The sequence below is a fragment of the Amphiprion ocellaris genome, chromosome 22, assembly GCF_022539595.1.
Source record: "Amphiprion ocellaris isolate individual 3 ecotype Okinawa chromosome 22, ASM2253959v1, whole genome shotgun sequence".
NCBI classification, from domain to species: domain Eukaryota; kingdom Metazoa; phylum Chordata; class Actinopteri; family Pomacentridae; genus Amphiprion; species Amphiprion ocellaris.
The window spans coordinates 16,394,467-16,406,632 of record NC_072787.1 but is presented as its reverse complement, the minus strand read 5'-3'; the positions used below and the strand labels follow the sequence as shown (position 1 = coordinate 16,406,632).

The following is a 12,166-nucleotide window of genomic DNA, read 5'->3' as shown; positions in this document are numbered from 1 at the left end:
ATTTTCTTTTAAAAAAGAGAGAGAGTGAGGGAGAATTCTGTCTTTCTTCCTTCCCAATACATACATTTGCCAAGCAACCTGTCAGTGTTTTAGTATTTAAGAGCATCAGATTCATAGCGATTTTATCTACAACACTGTCGACAGATAATATGAAACAATGCTATCGGTCAGATTCACCTTTAACTTTGGCTATTGTCTCTTTCATTGAAAATCAATTTCATTTAAAATACAAAAGTATTTGTAACCATAACTGTACTGCATGTTGCTCCAATGTAGGTGTGTCAAACGGATAGTTGCTATTTACATTTTATCATAAGTGTATTTTAACATCATATCAGTCTTTCAATTTGTAAATATCACACTTGTTGTTGATACAGGTGTAACACGCCAGATTCAGCTGTATACTCCGGGGTATACTTCGGCCAAGGCTAGTTTATACCCCAGGGCTAGAACAGATGTAGACATATTATGCTGACATAAAGATGACTTATGGTGCACAGATGAAGTCAATCTTAATTTAGGCACAAATCAAAGATGACACAAAGAGCTATTATACTGAAATCTGTTATACAGAAACAATTGAAAGTAACACCAGCCAATGTGGATGCGCTTTGATAATGTTTTGCTTACAGCATAAATTTTTCTTGGTTTCCAGTTCAGTTTTTCCTTTGATTTGAACTTTTTCAATTGTAATTAGCTCAAGGGCATTCTACTTCTGTTCTTTCATGATGTCTTTGTAAGACAAAACAAAACAACAAAACTAAATAACTTAATTAAGAGTTTAATATGCTTAATCTTTATGTGCCAACAGGTATACCTTGGTCGGGGGCTTAATCTGGCCCGTTACACCTCTATATGGTGGCGCACCCAGCCTCACTAAAGTCAACTATGCATCAATATCCATGTTAATTTTGACAACTTAAGCCAGAAGTTCCCAAACTTTTCAGCCTCTGACCCCCAAAATAACTCATGACCCAAGTATCCACCAAGGTGGTTAAAGCTACATCAACAAAGAATGACACAGCAGCTTAAAAAAACCTTTTATTTTGTAGTAATTTAACATAAACTAGTAGCAGAATACATCAGCCAAAGTGATCTCCATGTCTAAACTGTAACCCTAAGTAAACACAGAGGATGTAGATGCAGCTGACTCATAGGTGTTGTTGATGTTGCAGTTCAAAAATACATTTGGGGGATTTTAATTATTATTTTCATCTCAAACTCACCTATTGGCACATGTGGGCACAATGCTTGGAGCCCAGCAGGTCAACATTAGATGATCCTCCACAGTTAGTCACAATCTGTATTTAAAGTGACTTGCTGCAAATTATCTGAAGAAACTTGTGGAGACAAAGAAAATCTGAAGGAAATGAAATTAAACTGATTTTATTTTAATATTACAATTATTTTTCATCCATTGTAACAATTCCGGTTAAATAAAAATACTATTTCTAGTGATTTTAGATCCTATTCGATGTCTGAAAATCATCTTGTCACAGGTGCATTTTATTGATTCTGCACAGTTTTTTTTTTCTCCAAGGAATAAGGTGCAGTTTTATTCTTTCGGGGTTAACAGGTTGCAGTGGCTGAGTGATCTGAGAACTAGCTGCTGCTTGTTGCTACACACAGACAACACAGAATCACAGCTACTGTTGTCAGTGACTACAGTCTAAAACTCGCAGTGTTTCAGCGACAGAGCCAACATTTGATGTCAGCGCTGCAGTTTGACTCAAACGCCTCAGTTCTGCTGCTGTGACGATGTTTTGTGATGTACTTTTGCACTCACGTGATTAATTGCTTAGTTCCACTCAAAGGTAGAAGAGTCCCAATATGAGGTGATGTGTGATTTAATGAAAAATAATGGTGATAAAGAGAAAAAATAAATAAGAAAAATAATAAGTTTAAGATTTCTTTGGCAGATTGAGCTCGTGGGAGTCGCAGCATCAACAAACGTCAACATCAGCTCCTTAGAAAAAGACTAAAGAGCCTCTAGAGAGATTATTGGCAACTCTCCCCAGATATTTAACGTCTTAAAGCATCATTTACTTTTTGTTTGGCTATCTCCAGTGTCCATGTGTTTTTAAAGTCCCACATCAGCGCGTACAGTACCACAACATCCACATCACAGATAAATGCTTGTCTGCACAGACACAAACACTTTCTCTTCATGCCAGCCCAGAAAACTTTTCATAAAAGCAATAAAAGGCCGCCACCAGAGCAATTTACAGCCTGAGGGGCCGAGTCACAGGGTGCCGGCCGGGTTTGAACACAATGCGCTGCTGTCAGTGCACACAAATCACAAGAGCAGAAGGGTTGGAAAGCCACAACTTAAGAACAAAAAACATGCAGCGCAGGCACAAAAAAAAAAAGATTCAAGGGCATCCACTGTATGATAACAGGGTGTTCTAAATATGTCACAATATGAGCGTTAAATGTGGGTAAACTGTGTTCGGTGTGTTTGATATAAGGTGGTGAAGTGTGAAGAGGAGAGGAAATATGATAAAGCTCTGTATCAGGCTTGTGTGGTGCTGTTGACCACACATGAAAGAGATGAAGAACAGCCACAAGACAGGTGGTCTCCTAACACCACGCCGCCCAGTCTGTTGACGCTGCACACACACACACACACACACACACACACATATATACACACACTCGCACAGGAACAGAACAGCCTCTGTGCGTTGCCAGCAAGTCACCAGATGGCCCATCTGCTTCGCCCCTCTGCCCAGCGTGATGCCAGGCTAGTGGTGCCCACTGATCGCCAGCCCAGTTCTCCACACACTCCTTGGCAGGCGGGCGACGTGACAGCCCCGCTCGTTGAAGATCAAATGCTAATCGCCGCTCGCTCTTGTTGCTCAGCAGCCACACGTCCTCCAGGGGAGAAGACTGTCTGTCTGAGCGCTCGACCGTTTGCGAGGGAGAACCAGAAAGCAAAAAAAAACCAAAAAACGCAGACGTACTTCAATCACTGTGGATAAAATCACCAGTCCTAATGTTTCACTGGCAGAGGCCTCTTCTTTGTCACAACATGAGGGGAGAGAGTTGAAATGACCGGTGAAAGTTAATGGCAAAAAGAGCAGCACGGGATGGGATTTCACACGAGGGCTGATGGGAATCAGACAAAGCAGCAGAGCCTCAAATCACACTCTGAGATTTTATTTTTCTTGGAATGATCGAAAAGGAGGCTGCAGCCAAAGACTGTGCAGGTCAGCACGTATATGCTTGCGATCATGGAGCGTATACGAACCTCTTTCAGCTCTGTTACATCACTCTCACCAAGTAAACACTGTGCTGTTGGCCTGGGTCTCCGAGGGAAACGCCCCCCCTCCTCAGACCAGACCAGAGGAAGGTCTGCTCTCCAGCTGCCTGGTGGCCCGAGCAGTATGACCTCATGTCTGACATCACTCTCGAGGAGTCCCAGAGAAATCTCCATTTCAGAGGTCGGCCTCTGACCTTAAGGGGCTCACTGGGTTTCCCCTCTCAAGCAAACATTGTCTGAATACTAAAATAGGTGATCCGTAAAGAGGAACGGACATCAGTAGGTGGTGAGAGATGAGCACATGTACGGAAGTCTTCTAAAGATATTATAGCTATAGAATGCTGATCCACTGAAGGCACCAAGAGCTTACATTTTCATCATAAACAGCTGTGAAACTAATTAATTTTGACAGTAAACATGACGATTCTCCAGTTTCCTCACGGTGGAAAATCTGCATATTAATCAGCATCAATGACAAAATGGTTTAACCCTCTGAAGACCAAAACCTGCTGGTGAATTTGAAAGGCACGTTGTCTTTTTTTATTTTAAAAAAGAGCCCAAATTCCACCATTTGTAAGAAGGAAAAACAGTAAAAACAGAAAAAAAATCGTTGGATTTTCACGTTTCCAGTGGTCCTTAAACTGCTCATCTGTGACAAGCTTTTCTGTGAGGAAATTCAGTCAAACCTCAGCTTAAAATCATAATATCTGTAAAAAATAAAGAATTCTACATTCCTCAGTGGAACTACGACGCCATGAATTATTCTAGTGCAATAAAAAGTTGTGGAAAAAAAAAATCATGGAACTTTTAGGATGAACTGCAGGTTGTGCACAGAGGGCAGACAGAAGACAAAACAAACCAAAATGTAAGAAGCAAAATATCTATATGATGTGAATACACCATTTTCCCAGTATTTCTAACACGTGGGCATTTGGTAAAATGTTATACATGTTGAATCCTGGTAAAATAAATAGTCAAAGAAATTAAAGTTTTGTTTTGTCTTTAAAAAAAAAAAATACTTCTGGCATTATAATTGTGTCATACGGCACAACAGACCTGTTCAAGTTCTCTCTACTTCTAGTCATGATTGTACTGTTTCTATAGAGGTGCAGGACTTTATGTTGCAGTGAATATTGAGTCCACAGTGACTAAAAATATGACAGGAGCAAAAAAATGGGTTTATAGAGTTAAAGAGCAGGACTGGCAGCAGGTTTTAAGCAGCATGGCAGTGTGTTTTCATTTTTTTGTCGTTAACAGGAGTGTTTAGACATTTTAGGAAGTGCCCTTATTTACTTTCTTGCTGAGAGATACGAAAATGAACACCACTGTCATATCTGTCAATAAATATGACAGGTTAGGTTAGTTTAGCATGAAAACTGAAAACAGACGGCTTGGTTCTATCCAACTCTAACACACACTTTTGTAGTTTTTGATGTAGTAGTAGATAGTTTTTACTGCAGTTAAATTAATTTGCAAACAGATAGATAGATAGATAGATAGATAGATAGATAGATAGATAGATAGATAGATAGATAGATAGATAGATAGATAGATAGATAGATAGATAGATAGATAGATAGATAGATAGATAGATAGATAGATAGATAGATAGATAGATAGATAGATAAAATAAGAATATGGTCACGTTATTGCACATATCAGGTTGTTGCATTCTATGGAGGTATTGTCTGTGATATTGCACATAGTGTTTGTCTTATTTACATTATTATTGCATTCATTCTGATTAATTCCAAAACTCAAGAGAGTTTCAAGAGTCTGCTCATTGATTTCCACATCATATAGAGGTAAATGGGAGCCAGTGCACACCTTCAACAGCAGGCTTAATGCATCCATATTTCTAAAGCAATAGAGCAAAATGCTAGCAGTACTGCCGAGTCATTCATGTACTTCTGATCTGATAAATCTGATAATGTGGGTTGCTGTATCCAAAATACAGCAAAAACATAAATTTGGACTGCTGGTGAGATCACATACAATGTGTCAGATGCCTGACATCATAATACCCGGTAGACTGTCTGAATCGCAGCTCAGGCAGGAAATGAAGTGTGATTAGTGAGCCGCGGCTATTTAGGCGACTTACTCTTTTTAAAAGGTCAACGGCGGGGGTGTCCTGTCCGCTGAACGCTTGCCAACACTGAGCTGTGGCCACCCCACATGAGTCACAGGGGCTCCGCCGGCTCATTCTGGGAAGTAAGACAATACCGTATGTCCTCTTGCTCAATAAGCCTGCTGAGGGTTTTTCTTTCTTTTTTTCTGTGCAGGGACACTCTTAAGGACTTGTGGGTGCTGGCAGAAGTGTGTGTGGGTGGAAGAACATCACTCCATGTGGGGCCCCAGCGCTCATTTATCACAACCTTGGCTCCCCTTGCTTCGTCTCGCAGGAGTCATCGCTGAGAGGAGATCCAAGCTCTTCAACGGGACACAAAGCTTAATAACTCCTTCCTACAGCACATCAAGAGCACTCTTCCTGTCATCCAGCACTAAATCTAGGTTTTATTTCAAATAAAGGAATTTCCCTTTTCATGTGAAGCCAATATTTTTGCATCCGTCTTTGTATCCACTGTAAATAAACGTACAATTAGAGACACTACAGTGCCGATGACTCAATGTTGACTGATCTCTTTGTCTTAATGAGCTTCATTAAGGGCTACATTTTAGGATTATGTTCTTTACTGATTAATTCAGACAATAAAGGAGAAACAGACATCACATTTTGCCCAGTATGATATCCTAAAATGCTTGTTTTCAGCATCCAACAGCCCCAAAACCAAATGAGGACAGAAATGCTACAAATGCTCACATGAAAATGCTTTGAAATTCAGCCAAATTCTAGGGATGGCAACAGTTACTCAGCTGCTCCACCACTTACTTCTGACTCAGACTCGACAGAAATATCTCAACCAATATGGATAAGTTGCCAAAAAATCTGGTACAGACACTCAGAGTTTAAAAAAAAGAAAAAGAAAAAGGATTTTTTCGCACATCTACTTCCTGAGACAGGTGTGCAGGAGAGCGATGAGCCGAACAGAAGTTTTAAACAGACTCCTCCACACCAACTAACTTACAAAACTACCTTCATTCCTGACTTTTCTATGCAAGATCTTCATCAGGCAAACAGTTCGTGACAAAGAGAAGACATCTTAAATGGGGAGTGGCTGCAAGTCTGCAACAAATCGCATTCCCTGCATGATATAGGGAAGGAACGAAGGCTAAAAGTTTTACTATTAGACAGTTTGCAATACCATATAGGAAGGAGGGAAAAAAATACTGAGAAGTCATAAATGTACCACAAACTTCTTTATATTAAGGGGAGATTAATAAGACATGTGTGTCTATACCCCATTAAGGAATAAACTTAATTCACAAAAAAATATACACTCCAAAATCTTGTCGGTTTCATTTGTAGATGTACCTATGAGGATAGATTTATATGGCAAAAAAACATTGATTGATAAATAAAACCCTTAATAATACATAGAACAGCGTCTAATGTGAACATTATATACTTACATACAAAAAGAATAATCAAATTCATCTCTGCCCAGTCAGAGTTGCATACAATAAATAAAATGGGTTCCTATAAATTGATCCTACAGGCCCGAAGAGGAAATAGCAATAAAAAATAATTAAATTAGCAAAGTTGAAGTCTGACATAATCATAAATTTACTTCATTCACTTTAGAGTGACTGTAGTACTCATCAACCTTCAATAAGTCCAAGGTACATGGCTAAATATTTGCAAAACTAATGATATCAGCCTCGGTCGTTCTTTGTGTTTAGAGCAAAATCAATAAAATGCAAAATGCTACATTACGATGGTGAACACACTGTATACTGCAAAATAGAATTAAAATATAGCAGCAAGGGTGCGGCAAAATATGTTTAAAAAAACTGTAGAACACTGTAAAGTTCAAAAATTGCAAAAATAGTAAAAATAACAACAAATAAATGTTTTTAAATATATATTTGTAGTTGATTTAAATACAGTAATACTGCATATTTTATGGTTACGTGCTGTTAAAGAATAAATTACTGTAAAAATTCTAAAAAAAAATTTAAAAATGCATGTAGTGTTCTGACCTGTTTTTTCCATAGTCAACATGTAAATTAATACTTTTTTTCTGTGATTTTGCTAGATTTTATGTTTATTGAAATAACATGAAAAATCTGTAAAATAACAGTTTTAAACAATATTTACTATTTTTCAGTGCTTTATATATACTTTTTTGGTCTAGTTTTTACAGTTAACATGTAAACCTGTAGATTTACATGTAACACGTGAATCTGCTGATCAGAACTGCTAGTATGGCACAAGCCTTGCTTTGTGGTTTTAAAGTTGGGCTTTGTAGAGACCAAAAGTTGAGTCTGCACCATTCAACTTGCCCACTGACCATAGATTTAAGTCTTGGTTTCATCGCCTGTGTTTTGAACCTGTTCTATTCCAAGCAGACAGTAGTGGTAACAAGAAAAAGTAGATTCATCTGAACCCACAGGGGCGTACGAATAGTGGATATTAATGTATTATTTAACTCAGTCCAGAGGTACTATCAGGCTCCAGAGTAAGAAGATCCTCCTCAGTGAAAGTGATGGCTCTATTAGCTCTATTAGCTCAGAGATAAGTAGATCTCTCTGCCATTACCATCAACCACACAACAAAAGAGAAAGAGCGATTCTCATGCCGTCCACAATGCATCCACTCCCAGGATCACCAGAACCATATTCACCAGCGAGAGGAATCTGTATAATCCGAAAAGTAAGCTGTTGTTTCCATTATGAGACGGCACGCTATTACAAGCGCATTCATTCACTGTGTTTCTCCACCCAGACACAGCCATGCACAACCGGCTCATGGACTTAAAGCCGCTTCAGGAGACAGAATGTCAAACAGCTGTGGGTTCAGGAAAAAGCAAAGAAAGTACGTCTGCTTTGCCACCAAGCTGTTTATCCACGAAGAGAGTCTCAGCTCTGGGCTTTTGATACTCAAGAGGCTGCGTGAGTGTGACAATGAGAAACCAAAAAGCAATTTCATGATTTAATTTCAAGAGGCTCCCCTGTCGATTCCATTTAACATCTCTGCAACAAACCGGCCTCGCTTCTTTATTTATACATAACACATTAAACACACGAGCACCGGCTGACATGGAAAAGCCCGTTGTGGTGTTTTGCGTGCAGACACACATTTGTCTTCGGTGTTATTGCATGACCTAGTCTGGCTGTATGTTGTCCATCCGGTCGTCCTTGCAGCCTCAGGCTCTGCTGCTGATGGCATTGTCCTTACGGTCAGACAGGCCGTGCAGACAAAGCTCAATCAGGACAACTTCCTCTGAGTTTCTGGAGCAGCGGGGGCTGGACCTCACTGAACTTTCACAGATAAAGAAAAGGGACTCAGACTCACTTCAGGGAGCAGTTTTTGCATACAATTTTGGACGCTTAATTCAAATCCGATCAAAGTCGTATTTTCTGCCTCTAGCCACATTACCACGTCACTGGTAACATGTTCTAACCGTGTGCACGTTTACAGCAAATAAAAGGCTGAAATATCTGGGCAAAGCAGTAATCCAGCACCATATATAAGCGCTACTGTCAGCACTTACTGCTTTACGTCATCTGGGGTGTGCCACAACACGCACAGCACACCTGAACTCGCTCAGGGTCAGTCTGTCTTCGTAGCGGCAAAACAAGCTGTTGTGGAAAACTGTGACCCTGGTGTTGGTTCACAGATTTACAGTTCAAACAAGGAGTCAGGTTCTTCAACTTAAAGCAGAGTGTCTTTAAGTAAGGCGGCAATCCAGGGAGATGACACAAACAGTAGGGAGGGACTTCTTTTAATTCTTTTATGACTGCAGAATCAGCAAAGTTGGGCCATTGAAACTGCACTGATGACCGCATGCCTGTTATTATTGGACACACAGTCGACTAGGCTGACAGATTAACAGTCTGGACCAGATAATAACCATTTGTCCAATTATCTGCATGGCGATTTTTTTTTCAAAAAACGATTTCCAATTGAATAAATTAATTAAAAAATCTACCACTTTGACTCTGATGCCGCCTCTTCACAGTATTTGAAGTAATAACCTATCAACAGTGAAGGATTAGGGCTGAAAAGTTCTCTTTTAATCAAACAAAGGCAGATTTAGATACAAAGATTGTCATTTTTACTGCAAATTATCAGTTCCAAATATCTGTCTGAAAACACTGAAAAAAACAAACACATTGATCAATGCCTATTGTTGATTGTTTAAAGACATTCCTGTATGTCTTCTTATAGCTACTTTAGTTTTGACCTGCCTCCAAGTGTTTGTTGCAGAAAAACAGGCATCTATCAACACTGATGACACAGTCCACGTAGCCAGTATTTCATCTCTGCAGACCAAAGAGTTGATTTTTTTTGCCCCACCAGACAAGACAATCCTCTCCTTCTCTCAACCTCAGAGTCTCTCAGCAAAGCCTGGAGATTTTCCTGAGTCTTTTACTTCAGATTGGCTTCTCAAAAAAGCTCTGATTGATGGATGGTGTGCTGTCTGGTTCTCCCACAGTGAGGCACGGTGGTGGTATTATCAAATATTTTTCAGGCTTAAGTTTTACGAGTATCGCAAAGGAGATTGAAGTAAATCAGGACAATCTAAACTAACTTTGGAGCATCACAAAATAGCTTGTTATTTTAATAGAGATTACCCTATCTTTAAAGTCACAACTGGGTCATGTCTTTCTATTGATTTGGGGTTAAAAAAATAAAAAAAGCAAATTTAACAGCAGCAATTCTATAAAACCTGACTTATAGTTTCAAGAATGCTCCAAAAAGAGACTACATTTCCCAAAATGCAATTCGTAGCATCTTGCATGTCTTTAAAACTCCACATCTCCAGTAAAGCAGAGGTGAAGAAGACATGTCTGTGTCATCTTAGACCGGTTAACAAGATGTGACACTCTCTCGCAACTAACGAGCAACTTTTTTGTTTTGTTTGCTGCTCTAACCAGGCAACGTCTTCAACAGGCTTCTCGAGACAACGTGATCATTCCCTCTACATGATTCACCGTAACCTTTGACCAGCAGCCTTCTGGTCAGTGGGCGTCTGGCCGGTGGTCAAGCTTCTGTTAGCGCAGCACATGAGAGCATGACTGCACAGCATTCAAAGAGTGGACAGTCTAATTAAGACAGTCAGCTCATGAGGCCTGCAGAACGTCGATTGTCCTGAGAGTTGACAGCAGCATGCTAGAGAGTTAACTTTCTCATGAGCCACATCTGTTCCACGCACTGCTTTCAAGGAGGAAAACACACCTCAGATGCCCTCTCAGAAAGGCTTCAAACCAAATCAACCTCACAACAAGTCAATCTATGAAGCAGAAAAGTCCCACCATGCCTCTCTTTGGTGGCATCTACTGTGGGATCCAGTCCTGTTATCAGCAAAAAGGCTTGTTTTGCTGGAGGCACACCAACCATATCTGTGGGTGGCTTCCACTTGACAGCTGGACTCTCACTTTAAGGCTACTTGGGAGCCCCAGGGCACGCCAAAGTGCTGATGAACTCATCCATCAGCTCGCTGCTCAGGCTCCGTCCTGCGAGTGCATGTCGTATTAATTTGACTCCATGAACACGACGGCCTCGTTAAAGTCTAATTTGGCACATCGTCTCAGGATCACACGTCAAGCACTGGATCACCTGCATCACTTTCACACTCCGGCAGCGGATGGAAACAGTTGGCAGAAAAATCAACCCGTGAAGGACTTTTCAGGACAAGAACAGAGGCTTCCTGCTCTCACCAAAAACACCAGTTTGACCGACCGCTGTGAATCACAGAGGTTTTGGAGGAGTGACAACAGGATGGGGAAAAAAAAAAGGACATGAATGAGTCTACAGGCAGATGATGACAATGACTTTCCAGAAATCCCTCACATCTCACAATCAACCACATCTAAAGAGGACTTTGAGCTGGAAACAACCACCGATAACCACATGCAAATTTCTATTCCAGCAAGAAATCATCTCCTCTTATAGGAAGAAAATTGACTTTTATACGTGTGAAGCTTCATTTTAGGCTTCATTGTGGGCTTTTCTTTGTCCAAATTCAAATTCCCTACAGAAACAGTTGCACTGAAATCCACTGGAGGCTGTCCAAGTAACAGTTTCCACTTGCAAGAAGGCCTGTCCAACAGGGCTGCTATCAGCAAGTAGATTGCACATGCTTGTGGTTTATTAGCACATCCATTCCAGCATTAATCACAGAAGTCATAACAGCTGCAAGTGTTTTTCTTTTATGTTGTTCTTGCTTTTGATGTGCTGTAAACAAGACATGACAAACAAACAGAGGAGGAAAAAGACTCTTACCTTGTTATCTTAGTGTGTCCATGTTCTGATTGTGGCTGCAGGATTTGTGAAGATGAGCTGATTGCGCGTTGGAAGTTATCACAGAGAGGAAAACAAAGGAAAACGGACAAATCCCAGCAGCAGATGAGGAGCAAATCTTCCCAAAACAGTGGTTCTGATATCCGGAAACTGCGCTCCGTCTGTGCTGGAGCGCAGAAAAACGAGCTGAAGGAGACCTGAGACGAAAAGGTCTCGTCCCGCCAGATGTGCAAGTAATCCAGAGGTGGGGCTGAAGCGGCACAAAGTGCAGCCGCAAGACGGGGATCGGAGGAAAGTTTTCTCGCCCTGCGCTTCGCTCGTCTCCACACACACTGAGAGAGAGGAGCCGAGTTTCTCCCGGAGCTGCGCCTCTGATGTCAGCAACAACGTGAGCTCCAGGAAGTGGTGACGCTCTCCGGAGCTGCGTTTCCAAGGCAGCGGCGGCAAAGTGTAGCGAGGGGCGCCCCCGTGTGGACACCGGGAGGTACCGCAAGACACACCGGCTCTGTTTGCTGTCCAGTCTGCGTGGCTAGATT

At 40.9% G+C, this 12,166-nt stretch overlaps 1 protein-coding gene across 1 annotated transcript in view; it reads right to left on the bottom strand.

Moving 5' to 3' along the window:
- The window catches only part of map3k22 (mitogen-activated protein kinase kinase kinase 22), a 41,836-nt gene extending 29,843 nt beyond the window's left edge, over positions 1–11,993 (bottom strand). The window contains exon 1 of the mRNA XM_023266310.3: positions 11,613–11,993. The gene's annotated coding sequence lies outside the window, so the exon portion shown is untranslated. The remainder of the gene's footprint in view (positions 1–11,612) is intronic.
- Positions 11,994–12,166: the final 173 nt, after the last annotated feature.